General features: G+C 43.6%; 1 long non-coding RNA gene across 1 annotated transcript in view; it reads left to right on the forward strand.

Moving 5' to 3' along the window:
* The window catches only part of LOC115128774 (uncharacterized), a 50,952-nt gene extending 32,874 nt beyond the window's left edge, over nt 1–18,078 (forward strand). Inside the window, exons 2-3 of the long non-coding RNA XR_003863550.2 lie at nt 16,583–16,689; nt 17,165–18,078. This is a non-coding gene — a long non-coding RNA (uncharacterized LOC115128774). The remainder of the gene's footprint in view (nt 1–16,582; nt 16,690–17,164) is intronic.
* The last annotated feature ends 86 nt before the right edge of the window (nt 18,079–18,164 follow it).

Below are 18,164 nucleotides of genomic sequence, written 5' to 3' on the forward strand. Positions count from 1 at the left end.
TTCAGTAGGCTCTGTAGGCTATGGGCTCTCCATCCATGTTCCATGTTCAGTGGGCTCTCCATCCATGTTCCATGTTCAGTAGGCTCTGTAGGCTATGGGCTCTCCATCCATGTTCCATGTTCAGTAGGCTCTGTAGGCTATGGGCTCTCCATCCATGTTCCATGTTCAGTGGGCTCTCCATCCATGTTCCATGTTCAGTAGGCTCTGTAGGCTATGGGCTCTCCATCCATGTTCCATGTTCAGTGGGCTCTCCATCCATGTTCCATGTTCAGTAGGCTCTGTAGGCTATGGGCTCTCCATCCATGTTCCATGTTCAGTAGGCTCTGTAGGCTATGGGCTCTCCATCCATGTTCCATGTTCAGTAGGCTCTGTAGGCTATGGGCTCTCCATCCATGTTCCATGTTCAGTAGGCTCTGTAGGCTATGGGCTCTCCATCCATGTTCCATGTTCAGTAGGCTGTGGGCTCTCCATCCATGTTCCATGTTCAGTAGGCTCTGTAGGCTATGGGCTCTCCATCCATGTTCCATGTTCAGTAGGCTCTGTAGGCTATGGGCTCTCCATCCATGTTCCATGTTCAGTAGGCTCTGTAGGCTATGGGCTCTCCATCCATGTTCCATGTTCAGTGGGCTCTCCATCCATGTTCCATGTTCAGTAGGCTCTGTAGGCTATGGGCTCTCCATCCATGATCCATGTTCAGTAGGCTCTGTAGGCTATGGGCTCTCCATCCATGTTCCATGTTCAGTGGGCTCTCCATCCATGTTCCATGTTCAGTAGGCTCTGTAGGCTATGGGCTCTCCATCCATGTTCCATGTTCAGTGGGCTCTCCATCCATGTTCCATGTTCAGTAGGCTCTGTAGGCTATGGGCTCTCCATCCATGTTCCATGTTCAGTAGGCTCTGTAGGCTATGTGCTCTCCATCCATGTTCCATGTTCAGTGGGCTCTCCATCCATGTTCCATGTTCAGTAGGCTCTGTAGGCTATGGGCTCTCCATCCATGTTCCATGTTCAGTAGGCTCTGTAGGCTATGGGCTCTCCATCCATGTTCCATGTTCAGTAGGCTCTGTAGGCTATGGGCTCTCCATCCATGTTCCATGTTCATTAGGCTCTGTAGGCTATGGGCTCTCCATCCATGTTCCATGTTCAGTAGGCTCTGTAGGCTATGGGCTCTCCATCCATGTTCCATGTTCAGTAGGCTCTGTAGGCTATGGGCTCTCCATCCATGTTCCATGTTCAGTAGGCTCTGTAGGCTATGGACTCTCCATCCATGTTCCAGGGGACTTGGGCCTGTAAGCTACATTTGGAGTTATTTGGCCACTTTAGTTGTGATACAAACCTTAGCAAAATATATAGGCCTATGGGCTAGACATTCAGACTATTCTGAATTTGATCTTGTCTTTATATATACTAAACAATATGTTGAAATTAGTTTTGAATTAGAATGGCCCATTATCAACCGTCTATCGGAACATGAGCAGGTTCCAAATCAAATTTTATTTGTCACTTGGTTAGCAGATGTTAATGAGAGTGTAGCGAAATGCTTGTGCTTCTAGTTCTGACCATGCAGTAATATCTAACAAGTAATCTAACCTAGCAATTTCACAACAACCTACCTTATACACACAAGTCTAAAGGAATGAATTCGAATATGGACATAAAAATATATGAATGAGTGATGGCCGAACGGCTTAGGCAAGATGCAGTAGATGGTATAGAGTACAGTATATACATATGAGATGAGTAATGTAGGGTATGTAAACATTATATAAAGTGGCTAGTGATACATTTATTACATCAATTCTTCCATTATTAAAGTGGCTAGAGTTGAGTCAGTATGTTGGCAGCAGCCCCTCAATGTTAGTGATGGCTGTTTAACAGTCTGATGGCCTTGAGATAGAAGCTGCTTTTCAGTCTCTCGGTCCCCGCTTTGATGCACCTGTACTGACCTCGCCTTCTGGATGATAGCGGGGTGAACAGGCAGTGGCTCAGGTGGTTGTTGTTCGTGATGATCTTTTTGGCCTTCCTGTGACATCGGGTGGTGTAGGTGTCTTGGAGGGCAGGTAGTTTGCCCCCGGTGATGCGTTGTGCAGACCTCACTACCCTCTGGAGAGCCTTGTGGGCAGTTGTGGGCGGAGCAGTTGCCGTACCAGGCGGTGATGGTATGCCTGGTATGTCATCCGTATGCACTTGAATAGCAAATGGAAGATGCTTTTCCTGTGGTTCAGCCAGGTAGGCTACTCCAATTGTAAAGCGAAGTAATGTGCTTTATATATGGAAATTTGAGAAATTAATATAGTATGCTTTGCCTATAGAAAGCTGATGGGATCCTCCTCTTTTTAATAGAGGCCATCAAAACGCCTTTTTGTAACGCAATTGCATAGCATAGCATATAGAAATGCACAACAGGAACACTTATTCAATGCGTCAATAAACTATGAGGAGCTGGCTCTTGCTGCTCAACAGGTGATCTTATTCCGCTCAAACTCTGAATGCCGGGGCTCTCATGAAGTGTTTGATTTGATTTTCAATTGCATTTGCATTGATGGTGTGAGAGTGCTGGACGAGTGAAACTCCTCATACACAACCACCATATTGTTTTCAACCACCCTGTTTTTCCAAATTCTAACATAACAAAGCGAGGCACTAGGCAATGTTCACTCTAAACTGCGCATGGGCTCGCAGCTTCCTGGGACTTCCGTGTAGAAGAAATATCAGCCCTGGCAGATAAGCAGGAGATTGAACTAAACTCAACTTTCTAGAGTTTTCCCCATTAGTACACACTATCAATGTTTTCCTTTACTGTGGGAATTATGATCGAATCAACGTAATTTTAGCCACTTTCAATGCAACATACCGAAACAAAACAAACTATGCAAGAGATTTTGTTGTAGGCAAAACGCATTGGAGTAGGATTCTATTGCATTGAAATGCCTGTACTCTACACAGACCAGTGTGGCATAACCAATCAGAGCTGCGGTAGGCCTATATGCAAATAGACCATTGCCATTGGGCTCCCGAGTAGCGCAGCGGTCTAAGGCACTGCATCTAGTGCTAGAGATGTCACTACATACTGGTTCGATTCCAGGCTGTATCACAACCGGCCGTGATTGGCAGTGCACAATTGGCTCAGCGTCGTCCGGGTTAGGGTTTTGCCGGGGTAGGCCATCATTGTAAATAAGAATTTGTTCTTAACTGACTTGCCTAGTGAAATAATGGTAAAAGAAGAAAAAAAATAGCTCTCAGAGAAGAGGATTGGCCACCCCTCAGCGTCTGGTTCCTCTCCAGGTTTCTTCCTAGGTTTCTGCCTTTCTAGGGAGTTTTTCCTAGCAACCTTGTTTCTACCTTTGAGTTGCTTGCTCTTTGGGGTTTTAGGCTGGATTCTGTATAAGCACTTTGTGACATCTGCTGATGTGAAAAGAGCTTCATAAATGAATTTGATTTGGAAAGTGAAGTATTTATTGTTGTGAACCCTAGACTGTATGATGTGAAAAGTGACTATAAAGATTTTTCATGAAGTGACACGGACACTTCCCTATCATGGTCATCCATATCAGAAGAAAGAAAGCTATTTTTGCAAGGAGTTTCCCAGAGAAAGCACTAATTATTGTTGATGTTCCCACTTCATTTAAACAAGAAAACCAAGATCAGAATTATAGTACCAGTCAAATGTTTTGACACACTTAATAATTCAAGGGATTTTCTTTATTTTTACTATTTTCTACATTGTAGAATAATAGTGAATACATCAAAACTATGAAATAACACATGGAGTCATGTAGTAACCAAAAATGTGTTAAACAAATCAAAATATATTTAATATTTAAGAATCTTCAAAGTAGCCACCCTTTGCCTTGATGACAGCTTTGCACACTCTTGGCATTCTCTCAACCAGCTTTACCTGGAATGCTTTTCCAACAGTCTTGAAGGAGTTCCCACATATGCTGAGCACTTGTTGGCTGCTTTTCCTTTACTCTGCGGTCCAACTCATCCCAAACCATCTCAATTGGGTTGAGGTCGGATGATTGTGGAGGCCAGGACATCTGGTGCAGCACTCATCACTCTAATTGGGAAGTCAGGAACCAATACACACAGTCAGTTAGGAAAGCAAAGGCTAGCTTTTTCAAACAGAAATTTGCATCCTGTAGCTCTAACTCCAAAACGTTTTGGGACACTGTAAAGTCCATGGAGAACAAGAGTACCTCCCCACTCCTGCCCACTGCACTGAGGCTAGGTAACACTGTCACCACCGATAAATCCACGATAATCAAGAATTTCAATAAGCATTACTCTACGGCTGGCCATGCTTTCCTCCTGTCTACCCCAACCCTGGCCAACAGCTCCGCACCCCCCGCAGCTACTTGACCAAGCCTCCCCAGCTTCTCCTTCACCCAAATCCAGATAACAGATGTTCTGCAAATCCTGGACCCGTACAAATCAGCTGCTAGACAATCTGGACCCTCTCTTTTTAAATTTATCCACTGCCATTGTTGCAACCCCTATTACCAGCCTGTTCAACCTCTTTCGTATCGTCCGAGATCCCTAAAGATTGGAAAGCTGCTGTGGTCATCCCCCTCTTCAAAGGGGGTGACACTCTAGAACCAAACTGTTATAGACTTATATCCATGCCCTGCCTTTCTAAAGTCTTCAAAAGCCAAGATAATAAACAGATCACTGACCATTTCGAATCCCACCATACCTTCTCCGCTGTGCAATCCGGTTACCGAGCTGGTCACTGGTGCACCTCAGCCACGCTCAAGGTCCTAAATGATATCATAACCGCCATCGATAAAAGACAGTACTGTGCAGCCGTCTTCATCGACGTGGCCAAGGCTTTCGATTCTGTCAATCACCGCATTCTTATCGGCAGACTCAATAGCCTTGGTTTCTCAAATGACTGCCTTGCCTTGCCTTGCCTTGTTCACCAACTTCTTCTCAGACAGAGTTCAGTGTGTCAAATCGGAGAGCCTGTTGTCCAGATCTCCGGCAGTCTCTATGGGGGTACCACAGGGTTCAGTTCTCGGGCCGACTCTTTTCTCTGTATATATCAACGATGTCGCTCTTGCTGTGGGTGCTTCCCTGATCCACCTCTACGCAGACGACACCATTCTGTATACATCTGGACGTTCTTTGGACACCGTGTTAACTAACCTCCAAACGAGCTTCAATGCCATACAACACTCCTTCCGTGGCCTCCAACTGCTCTTAAACGCTAGTAAAACCAAATGCATGCTTTTCACCCGTTCGCTGCCTGCACCCGCCTGCCCGACTAGCATCACTACTCTGGACGATTCTGACTTAGAATATGTGGACAACTACAAATACCTAGGTGTCTGGTTAGACTGTAAACTCTCCTTCCAGACTCATATTAAACGTCTCCGATCCAAAATTAAATCTAGAATTGGCTTCCTATTTCGTAACAAAGCCTCCTTCACTCACGCCGCCAAACATACCCTTGTAAAACTGACTATCCTACCGATCCTCGACTTCGGCAATGTCATTTACAAAATAGCCTCCAACACCCTACTCAGCAAATTGGATGCAGTCTATCACAATGCCATCTGTTTTGTCACCAAAGCCCCTTATACCACCCACCAGTGCGACCTGTATGCTCTTGTCGGCTGGCCCTCGCTACATTTTCGTGGCTCCAGGTCATCTATAAGTCTTTGCTAAAGCTCCGCCTTCTCTCAGCTCACTGGTCACGATAGCAACACCCACCGGTACACGAACTCCAGCAGGTATATTTCACTGGTCATCCCCAAACCCAACACCTCCTTTGGCTGCCTTTCCTTCCAGTTCTCTGCTGCCAATGACTGGAACAAATTGCAAAAATCACTGAAGCTGGAGATTTACATTTCCCTCACTAATTTTAAACATCAGCTATCTGAGCAGCTAACCGATCGCTGCAGCTGTACATAGACCATCTGTAAATAGCCCACCCAATCTACCTACCTCATCCCCATATTGTTTTTATTTACTTTTCTGCTCTTTTGCATACCAATATTTCTACTTGCACATCACCATCTGCTCATCTATCACTCCAGTGTTAGTTTGCTCAATTGTAATTAGTTCCCTACTATGGCCTATTTATTGCCTTACCTCCTCACGCCATTTTGACGCACTGTGTATAGACTTTCTTTTTTTCTTTTGTGTTATTAACTGTACGCTTGTTTAGTCCATGTGTAGCTCTGTGTTGTTGTTTGTGTTGCACTGCTTTGCTTTATCTTGGCCAGGTCGCAGTTGTAAATGAGAACTTGTTCTCAACTAGTTTACTTGGTTAAATAAAGGTGAAAAAAAATAATAGTAATTATTGATCAATTAGCCCTTAGACAGTCTGGAGGTGTGTTGGGTCATTGCCCTGTTGAGAAACAAATGATAGTCCCACTAAGCGCAAAATAAACAGATGAGATGGCATGCAGAAAACTATGGTAGCCTTTCTGGTTAAGTGTGCCTTGAATTCTAAATAAATCAGTGACAGTGTCAACAGCAAAGCACCATCACACCACCTCCTCCATGCTTCACGGTGGGAACCACACATGCAGAAATCATCCGTTCACCTACTCTGCGTCCCACAAAGACACTGCGGTTAGAACCAAAAATCTCAAATTTGAACTCATCAGACCAAAGGACAGATTTCCATCAGTCTAATGTCGATTGCTTGTGTTTCTTGGCCCAAGCGAATCTCTTCTTATTATTGGTGTCATTAGTAGTGGTTTCTTTGCAGCAATTCACGTCCTCCTCTGAACAGTTGGTGTTGAGATGTGTGTGTCACTCTGTGATGCATTTATTTGGGCTGCAATTTCTAAGGATGGTAACTCTGATGAACTTATCCTCTGCAGCAGCGGTAACTCTGAGTCTTCCTTTTCTGTGGCGGTCCTCCATGAGAGACAGTTTCATCATAGCGCTTGATGGTTTTTGCATCTGCACTTGAAGAAACTTTCAACGTTCTTAAAAATTTCCGCATTGACTGACCTTCGTGTCTTCAAAGTATGATGGACTGTTGTTTCTCTTTGCTTATTTGAGCTGTTCTTGCCATAATATGGACTTGATGGAAAATTTTGCCGAAGAGGATGGCTGACGTTTTACATGGCCGTAATCAATTGTGCTATTTTGTTCATTTTTTCCCCGTTGTTTGTAACTTATTTTTTAAACTTATTTTGTACATCATGTTGCTGCTACCGTCTATTATGGCCGAAAATCAGAAATGGGATTACTCACCACGGACTGGAAGAAGTTTTTTCCTTTAACGAGTCCGACAAGAATGATATAATGCTCTCCCGGGAACAGGCCCAGATCCACGTTATTTGCGTGAAGATAAGACAGAGAAAAAGAGGACGCAGATCAGGGTGCCTTTTAAGAATCCGTAGGTGAGCGACTAAACTTCTGTTGCCATTAATTCTACTTGGTGGAAGAAGTTATGCAGTTATTGGAAAATAAAATGGATGACCTACGATTACGATTATCCTACCAACGGGACATTAAGAACTGTAACATCCAATGTTTCACAGAGTTGTGGCTGAACAACGACACGGACAATATAGAGCTGGAGGGATTTTCAATACACCGGCAGAACAGAGAAGCTACGTGTGTTAAGACGAGGAGTGGGGGTGTGTGTCTTTTTGTCATTAGCAGCTGGTGTGCGATGTCTAATATTTAAAGAGGTCTCGCGGTATTGCTCGCTGAGGTAGAGTACCTTATGATAAGCTGTAGACCACACTATCTACCAAGAGAGACCTCATCTATATTATTCGTAGCCGTCTATTTACCACTACAGACCGATGCTGGCACTAAGAACGCACTCAACCAACTCTATAAGGCCATAAGCAAACAAGAAAATGCTCACCCAGGAGCGCCGATTCTAGTGGCCGGGGACTTTAATGCAGGCAAACTTACATCAGTTTTATCACATTTTTACCAGCATGTCACATGTGCAACCAGAGGGGGAAACAACTCTATACCACCTTTACTCCACACACAGAGATGCATACAAAGCTCACCCCCATCCTCCATTTGACATATGAGTGGATATGATATGATTCCTACTTACAAGCAAAAACTAAAGCAGGAAGTACCAGTAACTTGCTCAATATGGAAGTGGTCAGACGGGGGGCGGATGCTACGTTAGAGGGCTGTTTTGCTAGCACAGACTGGAATATGTTCCGGGATTCATCCAATGGCATTGAGGAGTATACCACCTCAGTCATCGGCTTCATCGATAAATGCATCGACAACACCATCCCCACAGTGATCGTACGTACATCTCCCAACCAGAAGCCATGGATTACAGGCAACATCCGCATCAAGCTAAAGGCTAGAACTGCCGCTTTCAAGGAGCGGGATGCCTATAAGAAATCCCGCTATTCCCTCAGATGAACCATCCAACAAGCAAAGCATCAATACAGGATTAAGATTGAAACCTACTACACTGGCTCTGACGCTCGTCGGATGTGGCAGGGCTTGAAAACTATTACGGACTACAAAGGGAAACCCAGATGCGAGCTGCCCAGTGACGCGAGCCTACCAGACGAGCTAAATGCCTTTTATGCATGATTCGAGGCAAGCAACACTGAAGCATGCACAAGAGCACCAGCTGTTCTGGATGACTGTGTGATAACGATCTCGGTAGCCATTGTGAGCAAGACCTTTAAACAGGTCAACATTCACAAAGCCGCGGTAACAAATAGATTACCGGGACTTAATGTCTTCACTGACATTTGCAACCTCTTCCTGACTGGGTCAGTAATACCTACATGTTTCAAGCAGACCACAATAAGTCTCTGTGCTCAAGGAAGCGAAGGTAACCTGCCTAAAATAATTACACAAGTAGCACTTACTTCGGTAGCCATGAAGTGCTTTGAAATCTGTTCTCATGTTGATAAGAGGTGTTGGGTTTGCGCCAGACAGAGTTTTCCTTGATGGCCAAAAGGCTACATTTTAGTCTCATCTGACCAGAGTACCTTCCATATGTTTGGGGAGTCTCCCACATGCCTCTTGGCGAACACCAAACGTGTTTGCTTATTTTTTTCTTTAAGCAATGGCTTTTTCCTGGCCACTCTTCCGTAAAGCCCAGCTCTGTGGAGTGTACGGCTTAAAGTGGTCCTATGGACAGATACACCGATCTCCGCTGTGGAGCTTTGCAGCTCCTTCAGGGTTATATTTGGTCTCTGTTGCCTCTCTGATTAATGCCCTCCTTGCCTGGTCCGTGAGTTCTGGTGGGCGGCTCTCTCTTGGCAGGTTTGTTGTGGTGCCATATTCTTTAAAAAAATTCATAATGGATTTAATGGTGCTCTGTGGGATGGTCAAAGATTTGGATATTTTTTTTATAGCCCAACCCTGATCTGTACTTCTCCACAACTTTGTACTTGACCTGTTTGGAGAGCTCCTTGTTCTTCATGGTGCTGCTTGCTTTGTGGTTCCCCTTGATTTGTGGTGCTACAGACTCTGGGGCCTTTCAGAACAGGTGTACGTATATACTGAGATCATGTGACACTTAGATTGCACACAGGTGGACTTTATTTAACTAATTATGTGACTTCTGAAGGTAATTGGTTGCACCAGATCTTATTTAGGGACTTTATAGCAAAGGGGTTTATAGCAAAGTTTTATATTTTTAATTTCACTTCACCAATTTGTCCATTACATGAAATCCAAATCCAAATCTGTTTAAATTACAAGTTGTAATGCACCAAAATAGGAAAAACGCCAAGGGGGATGAATACTTTTGCAAGGCACTGTACATGTACAAATGACCTCTAACCTGTAACCCCGCACACTGACTCGGTACCCCCTGTATATAGCCCCGTTATTGTTATGTTATTGTGTTACTTTTTGATTGTTTTTCACTTTAGTTTATTTGGTAAATATTTTCTTAACTCTTCTTGAACTGCACTGTTGGTTAAGGGCTTGTAAGTAAGCATTTCACGGTAAGGTCTACACTTGTTGTATTCGGCGCATGTGACCAATCAAGTTTGATTTGATTTGGTCTTTCACCAAATAAGGCTATCTTCTGTATACCACCCCTACCTTGTCACAATAAAACTGATTTGGCTCAAACGCATTAAGAAATAAAGAAAATCCACATATTAACTTTAAACAAGGCACACCTGTTAATTGAAATGCATTCCAGGTGACTACCACATTAAGCTGGTTGAGAGAATGCCAAGAGTGTGCAAAGCTGTCATCAAAGCAAAGGGTGGCTACATTAAAGAATCTCAAATATAAATATATATTTGAGAACACTTTTTTGGTTACGACATGATTCCATATGTGTTATTTCATAGTTTTGATGTATTCACTATTATTCTACAATGTAGAAAATAGTAAAAATAAAGAAAAACCCTTGAATGAGTAGGTGTGTCCAAACCTTTGACTGGTACTGTACATGGTAAGAAGTGCTGAAGTCTCAGATAATGTGCACAGTCACGACGGCTTTGCTTTTGTGGCTCTTTATCTGGCCTAGTACTGGACATGAAACCTCTCAATCATAAAAGAATAACGCCTCAGTGGGGCTTTTGTCATGTCACTGTCTGCCACTTATTTGGCAATGTCAATTAGCATTGATTTCACAAACCATTTAGTCAATGAACCTCTACCCAAGAGAATCATTATTCTACTTCCATTGTCTTCATACAACAGAGATGACAACCCAGTGGAATGCACAGAGACACTCAGAACATTCCGACCTAGTCGATTAGCTCTTAAGTCTGGATGTGCATTAGCGTGTAACACTGTGTGTCTTTAGAGAGTTACCTTGTTCTCACAGACAGGTGAAGTGAGCCTTCAGAGTGAAGGGCACAGCTCTTGTGAGCTCAGTCAGTCCACTCAAAGCGCTGTGGTCACGCTACTGAGAACATCTGTGTTGTTTTTAGCTCCGAGAAACGGCGCAGGGAACTGAGCCTCTTCACGTTACATCCATAGAGAGAAATAGTAATGGTGAGTTTTTGTAAGCACTAACTCTGCTATTGGTTCGTTGGACAAAGCCTATGGGGGAAATGAATGGCGTTTTTGTAGGGTTTTGGGATAAACCCAGAAAAGAAGGTCTGTGGTAAACACAGGCTTAGGAGATCTTATACGTTTTGTTCTAGGAGATCATCTTCATCACTTTTTGTGAATTTTGAAGAACTTATGTAATAAAAAAAGCACAAAGGCTTCATAATTCATAAAGGTCATGTTAACTGACTGCTATTATCTCATAGAACAAAACATATATCTCTTAAGCCTGTGTTAACCTCAGACCTTAGTTTTGGCATTTATTCCAAAACCCTATTCCTTTCCTATTCATTTTTCCTGTAGGGATGGCTGAACAAACCAGAGGCCACTCATTTCCAGGTTTTAGGACTACAAGCGCTGTACTCCCCACGCCCTATACATCTCATCTGTGCAGATATTTACGTCTTAACACGGACCTGTAGAAACTCAGACACATGTCTTTATGACATTCCTTGGATCCTTGGAGTGTTTGGAGTGTCCTGGCTGGCTGTAAGGTGTACCCTGAAGCCAAATTACCTCTGAGGGCACCCTTGGTTCTTTACTGACAAATGACACATTGCTGTTACTATTGAAATGCTCTGACCTGGATGGAGTTTAAACTAAGTGGATGGTTCTCTACCTACACAGTATGGAACTGTAGCATGTGTTGGTCACGTGTATCATGCCAGCTGATGAAAATAACAGTGTGATACATGTCATCTATAGACACCATATGTCATGAGAGATTGAGATCAGTTTTTCAGCTTTTTAAGATCTTGTAAGGCTGTTGTGCAGGTAAAACCAGACAGATCTGGGTCAAATATTTGTATGAATGTCAAATATGTCATTGAGGATTTTACTCTTCTATTTATTTTGGGTTTGTTGCTCTCTAATCATGTTGTCTCTAGGTAGTCAGTAGTCACTGAGACAGAGCCAGGCAGTGATTTGTAAATCCTTCTGTTTGAGGCTGGCTGCCTTCTGGGTGAACCAGCTGAACAGGCTGATCCACTATAACTATGCATTAGGTGGCCAAAATCATGACAGTTGTGGAAACAGGAAACAGAAAGCTTCGGTTCAATTGAATAAATAATCATGTTATTTGGACATGGTGGGATCTTTTTGTGTCTGTAAAATTAATAATGCATGAAATGGCTCTAAACAACACCTTTATGTGCAAATATTGATATAATAGGCATCATATTGATATAATAGCAGCTGTTGGCTCGACTATATCTGTGAGCTGTTGGCTAGACTGTATCTGTGAGCTGTTGGCTAGACTGTATCTGTGAGCTGTTGGCTAGACTGTATCTGTGAGCTGTTGGCTAGACTGTATCTGCGAGCTGTTGGCTAGACTATCTGCGAGCTGTTGGCTAGACTGTATCTGCGAGCTGTTGGCTAGACTGTATCTGCGAGCTGTTGGCTAGACTGTATCTGCGAGCTGTTGGCTAGACTGTATCTGCGAGCTGTTGGCTAGACTGTATCTGCGAGCTGTTGGCTAGACTGCATCTGCGAGCTGTTGGCTAGACTGCGTCTGCGAGCTGTTGGCTAGACTGCGTCTGCGAGCTGTTGGCTAGACTGCGTCTGTGAGCTGTTGGCTAGACTGTATCTGTGAGCTGTTGGCTAGACTGTATCTGTGAGCTGTTGGCTAGACTGTATCTGCGAGCTGTTGGCTAGACTGTATCTGCGAGCTGTTGGCTAGACTGCGTCTGCGAGCTGTTGGCTAGACTGCGTCTGTGAGCTGTTGGCTAGACTGCGTCTGTGAGCTGTTGGCTAGACTGCGTCTGTGAGCTGTTGGCTAGACTGCGTCTGTGAGCTGTTGGCTAGACTGCGTCTGTGAGCTGTTGGCTAGACTGCGTCTGTGAGCTGTTGGCTAGACTGTGTCTGTGAGCTGTTGGCTAGACTGTATCTGTGAGCTGTTGGCTAGACTGTATCTGTGAGCTGTTGGCTAGACTGTATCTGTGAGCTGTTGGCTAGAGCTCATGTGTAAAGACCAGAGTGGGCCCATTACTATATAATACACATTTCTTGTGACAAAACCATCAGTAGAGTTGAAAATGCAATATACATTTTTTTTTAAATTCAGTACATGATCATTTAATTTTTATGTGCACTATATCATCACACACAGCTTTTTACCCGCAATAAGTCAATTTGAAAATGGGTTTTGTTATACATAGTATGTGCCATAAGATTGTTCTATGTAGTTTTGTCATTGGTGCTGTACCAAAAGCTACATTGACAAATATCAGACATTGTATGTACTGGCTCAAAATACATGCTACCCACACACATCATACAAAGACACCTGGAAGGCTATGGGAGGTACATGTTCTACTGTAACAGCATAGCACTACACATACCAAGCATCAGTGGGGAATATTGAGGAGAAGACGGACCTTAGTGGTGGCTGGAATGGAGTCAATATAGTGGTGTCAACCACATGGAAACAACATCTTTGATGTGTTTGGTGCTGTTTCATTGGCTCCATTTCAGATATTGTTGTGAGCCTTCCTCCCCTTAGCTGCCTCCACTGCTGAGCATTCACCCCCCCCCCCCCTCTCTGGTGGGAAGTGAGCATATTATTTTTATATAGATTCTAGAATATTCACATGAAAATCTGTCGCCATTTGTATGGAAACCTAACTAATGGAATCAACATTTCAGACGGTATTTTATTATTTACCAGTCTGGGTCAATTTAAATGTAATTACTGCCGATTCGCTAATGCAGATATTTCAGTCTTTTCCATTTCCGAACTGAATCTACTCAATTGACATGTAATGATATTGACACACTTTGCTTATCTTAAAGCCAGCATCAACTCAGCTGTTGAGATGTTATCATCCTTTATACACACCTTGCCTCGGTGCATGACAATGTAAGCTTGCTGTGATGTCAGAGTTTGGAAATCTGGTCTATTCTGCATGTTCTCTCCTTTGACACAACTCATTTTGTTGTTAGCACTCTGAAAGAGGGAATTTTACGGTGCTGTATTGTTAATTGGTAGGAAAATATATGGCATCAATGGAAATGTACTAGTCACTTAGGTTACATAGAATAATTCAACTCTGCAGTACCTGATACCTAGTGGTGCTTCCCAGAGAATCCCCACAAAATAACGCCAGGACAGCGGAGTCAATCACCACCTTCCGGAGACACCTGAAACCCCACCTCTTTAAGGAATACCTAGGATAGGATAAAGTAATCCTTCTCACCCCCCCCCCCCCCCCTTAAAAGATTTAGATGCACTATTGTAAAGTGGCTGCTCCACTGGATGTCATAAGGTGAATGCACCAATTTGTAAGTCGCTCTGGATAAGAGCGTCTGCTAAATGACTTAAATGTAAATGTAAATAAAGTCATTAATGTTATTACAATGTTGCCTTGTAAGTACATAGGTCTACCTGATCATTGCTGTACAAGTTGCTTATAGTTATGGTCGTATATAGGCTTAATGAAGGAGAGTTCAAGTGAAGTGTTACTGATATTAATGTTAAATAACATTCTCACACACACACACACACACACACAAAACGTGGCCTTTGAGTCCAAGCCAGTGTCGGAAAGCAGAGTGGCTGAGAACGCAGCCGGTAGCTCCCAGTGATTAGCAGAGGAAAGGCCCCTTTTCACGGCTGCTCCCCGCCTGTACGCCGCCTCGCGACACCAAGATAACGGGCCCGTTGTTGGCCTGCAGGAAGCGAACAAAGACGCCACTGTCCCCTTTTCCCTCTACTCTCCATATCTGTGTCCGAGCTTTGATTTCCCCCTGGTCAGCCAACAAGTATCTGTTGAGCAGTAATCTGAGTGGGGAACAGCAGGCCCTGTCCCAGGCCTGGCACTGCCCTCACAGCCTTTCCTCTCCTCTGTACCCTGCCATTATCCTTGGACACAGAATGGGATGATTAGGGAAACCCAATCTGGTGGGAGTAGCCTTAATGCTGCTGTGCTCTGCTGGGATGAAAGGAGAAGGGTTGTCTAGTCTGCTGCTTCATCAGCCCTCCTGACAGACTGATGGTTGTTTGTTGGGCAGGTAGAAAGCTTATTAAGAGTGTCGTTGAGGGTGAATAACCCCTCGTCTGTGTCTTTGGTACCCTAAGTGAGGGGGGTGGACAAAAATACAACTTTTGCCCTTTTTGTTGAATCTGAGTTCATTGCTACCTACTGTTTCAGGATGGTGTCATCTCAGTCAAGGACATTGACCTGGTAATGTCAGAGGGGCTGGGAATGTGCTACACTTTTATTGGTCCCATGGAAACCATGCACCTTAATGCACCTGAAGGAACAGTTCCTCATTTGACTTACACATAGAGAGGCCGTCCCCAAAGAATACATATTTATATACGGTCCTCTTTGTCCTGTGTGATTGTGGCACATTTAACCATGTACAATTATGGTTGTGTGAGAGGCAGAGCTTATGACCAGACCGTGATATTAGAGTTCAAAGAGGTCGCTCTGCTAGACCCTGAACATCTGTGAAGAGAAGGGGGAACTGTGGCCTTCACATGTCTCAGTCCCCCTTTACCATATAGTCATATATTGGGGGAAGGTGGGGTGTGTGTGCGTGTGTTTGAGAGAGAGAGATGTCATATAGATGTAGAATATGAAAGGGAAGTGTGAAAACCTAAAGGTTAACCTTGCTCTGGCTGTACCACCGTGCTCAGAGAGTGAGAGAGCACTTTGGCAGAACAAAGCTGTCTTTTGAGCAACACAGATTAATGAACTCCCTCACACAAGTCATCTAAAACCACTATTGCCAGGGAGGAATACATGTTGTACAGTACTCACACATTCTACTTGACCTGTTTTCCTTTTTCTTAATCATTTTTTATACCAGTCCTATTGTGCCAGTCTATGGTCATCTTCTCAAGTGATGAATTAACATCGGCCTGTGTAAGTGTAGTAAAATACACTTATCTCCCATTGTATGGAATAAAAACACCAGTAGCATGTGTTACATACAGCATGTTGCTCAGAACATCCAAAGGTTACTCAAGCCAATTCCTGTTGTGACTGTAGGTCGTCTAGTCTAACCAGTCCAATCAGATTGTAAAACACTCTGGTCCACTCTCTGCTTTGCTCTGGCTGAGTGACTATACTTTCCAGTTAGGACACAGAAAAGCCCTTAAACCAGAAAGCAGTGTCATTTTATAAGCTAAACACGAGACTGAAGGAGCCATGCACTTATTTTGTTCAGACTATTGAAGCAGAAGAGAGGAGAGAAAGGATCACTGAAAATGTCCTAGTCAGGTGAGATCTCTCTCACCAAAAACATAACTCTGTGAGAGAGCTTAGTTGGATGTAGCTGGCAGTTATCACACTGAAATGTTAGCTTTAGTCTGTCTCTGTAATGTCCATGTACACATTCAGTGTTCAACTTGGAAGTAAGAAAATGGGGAATACCGTTTTACACCCAAGAAACAAGTTACTCATTTAAATGCTTACACCCTAGAACTCTAGAACCCTTACTAGAATCATTATAGAATATGACTAAAGTACTTGGAAGATGTTCATTTTCGGTCATAGTGAGACCATACAGATCTGATTTTGCTGCTCTGAACTTCTGTAACAAATAAGATCTTCTCATTGCTGGCCAACCCTCTATGTATGGTCCACTCTCCCAGGTCTGGAGGGCTATCTCCAGGGCTACAGAGAGGGCATGAGGAGTGTTCTGATCGCTTTTGGACCTGTTCCCGAGTTCTCTGGGGAGGCCGCCGAGCGCATCAACAAAGTAGGCTTATGTGTTTGTGTGTTGAACTGTTTGTACTAACTCCACTAGATTCTTGGACTAGGAAAAATATCTTCAGATTTGACTAATCAAGTTCAAGGTCTGAAAAACTGGGTTAGTTCAAAGAGGGCAATGTTTACATGTGGAACTTTTAGTCCAATGAGCTCAAGGTCGAGCGTTCTACATATTTCCTCCTCTAGAACTTTACTCTGTTAATTAGACATTACTCACCACATGCCATCAGGCTGTTCAAACATTATTCTCCACAGATGGAGGCTGTCGTGAGAGAACACCCTGACCATAGGCAGAAAATATTTCACAAGCAGAAAATATTTCAAATTGGACCAATTTAATGCATCCAAGTGTATCCAACCAAGGAAATATTTTACCAGGCCAACAGCAGAAAGAAATCCCAGCAGCTAAAACTACTCTCTACTCATCTCATCTTCTCCCTCCCTCCTCTGATGTATCCCTACAGGAGATGTGTGAGCTGACCCGCAGCACCTGTCTGCTAGAAGAGAGAGGAGGGATCAGCTCCTCATGGGCCTGGCCAAGCTCAAGAAGTGACCACTGGATTATCAACACCACTGATGTACAAGATGGACTTGTGTCTGGGACTCTTCTGTCCATCACTCAGGCCTTCACTGACCCTCACTCAGCCTGAGGAGCATGGTGATGAGAATGATCTGATCTCTCAATGGTACCTACACTGGGAATGGTAATGAATACTGTAGCCCTGAGTCCTCACACACAATCGCTCAACTAATCTGGGATGTTACAGTAGGAGCCCACACACACAATAAACCAATCTGGGGATTGATTGCCATGCCTTCTCAGAAATATATCCATGTTTTATGCAATCAACAAGTTGATGATCAGACAAAGGAAGTAATGGTTTGGTCATACCACAATGGTTTCTTGAATTGTGAATATGAATTGTTAATGTGATAAACTTGTTTAATGATTTTTAAATATTTTTTTATTAATGTTGAATTTCTCTAGGATTGCAATACATTTGAATTGTCCTTATCAAGAACTAAAGATAAACTCAAATCAAAATCAAATCAAATTTATTTATATAGCCCTTCGTACATCAGCTGATATCTCAAAGTGCTGTACAGAAACCCAGCCTAAAACCACAAACAGCAAGCAATGCAGGTGTTGAAGCACAGTGGCTAGGAAAAACTCCCTAGAAAGGCCAAAACCTAGGAAGAAACCTAGAGAGGAACCAGGCTATGTGGGGTGGCCAGTCCTCTTCTGGCTGTGCCGGGTGGAGATTATAACAGAACATGGCCAAGATGTTCAAATGTTCATAAATGACCAGCATGGTCGAATAATAATAAGGCAGAACAGTTGAAACTGGAGCAGCAGCACGGTCAGGTGGACTGGGGACAGCAGGTCAGTTGAAACTGGAACAGACTGGGGCAGAGTCAGTCATCATGTCAGGTAGTCCTGGGGCATGGTCCTAGGGCTCAGGT

The sequence above is a fragment of the Oncorhynchus nerka genome, linkage group LG1 (assembly GCF_034236695.1).
Source record: "Oncorhynchus nerka isolate Pitt River linkage group LG1, Oner_Uvic_2.0, whole genome shotgun sequence".
In the NCBI taxonomy this organism is placed as follows: domain Eukaryota; kingdom Metazoa; phylum Chordata; class Actinopteri; order Salmoniformes; family Salmonidae; genus Oncorhynchus; species Oncorhynchus nerka.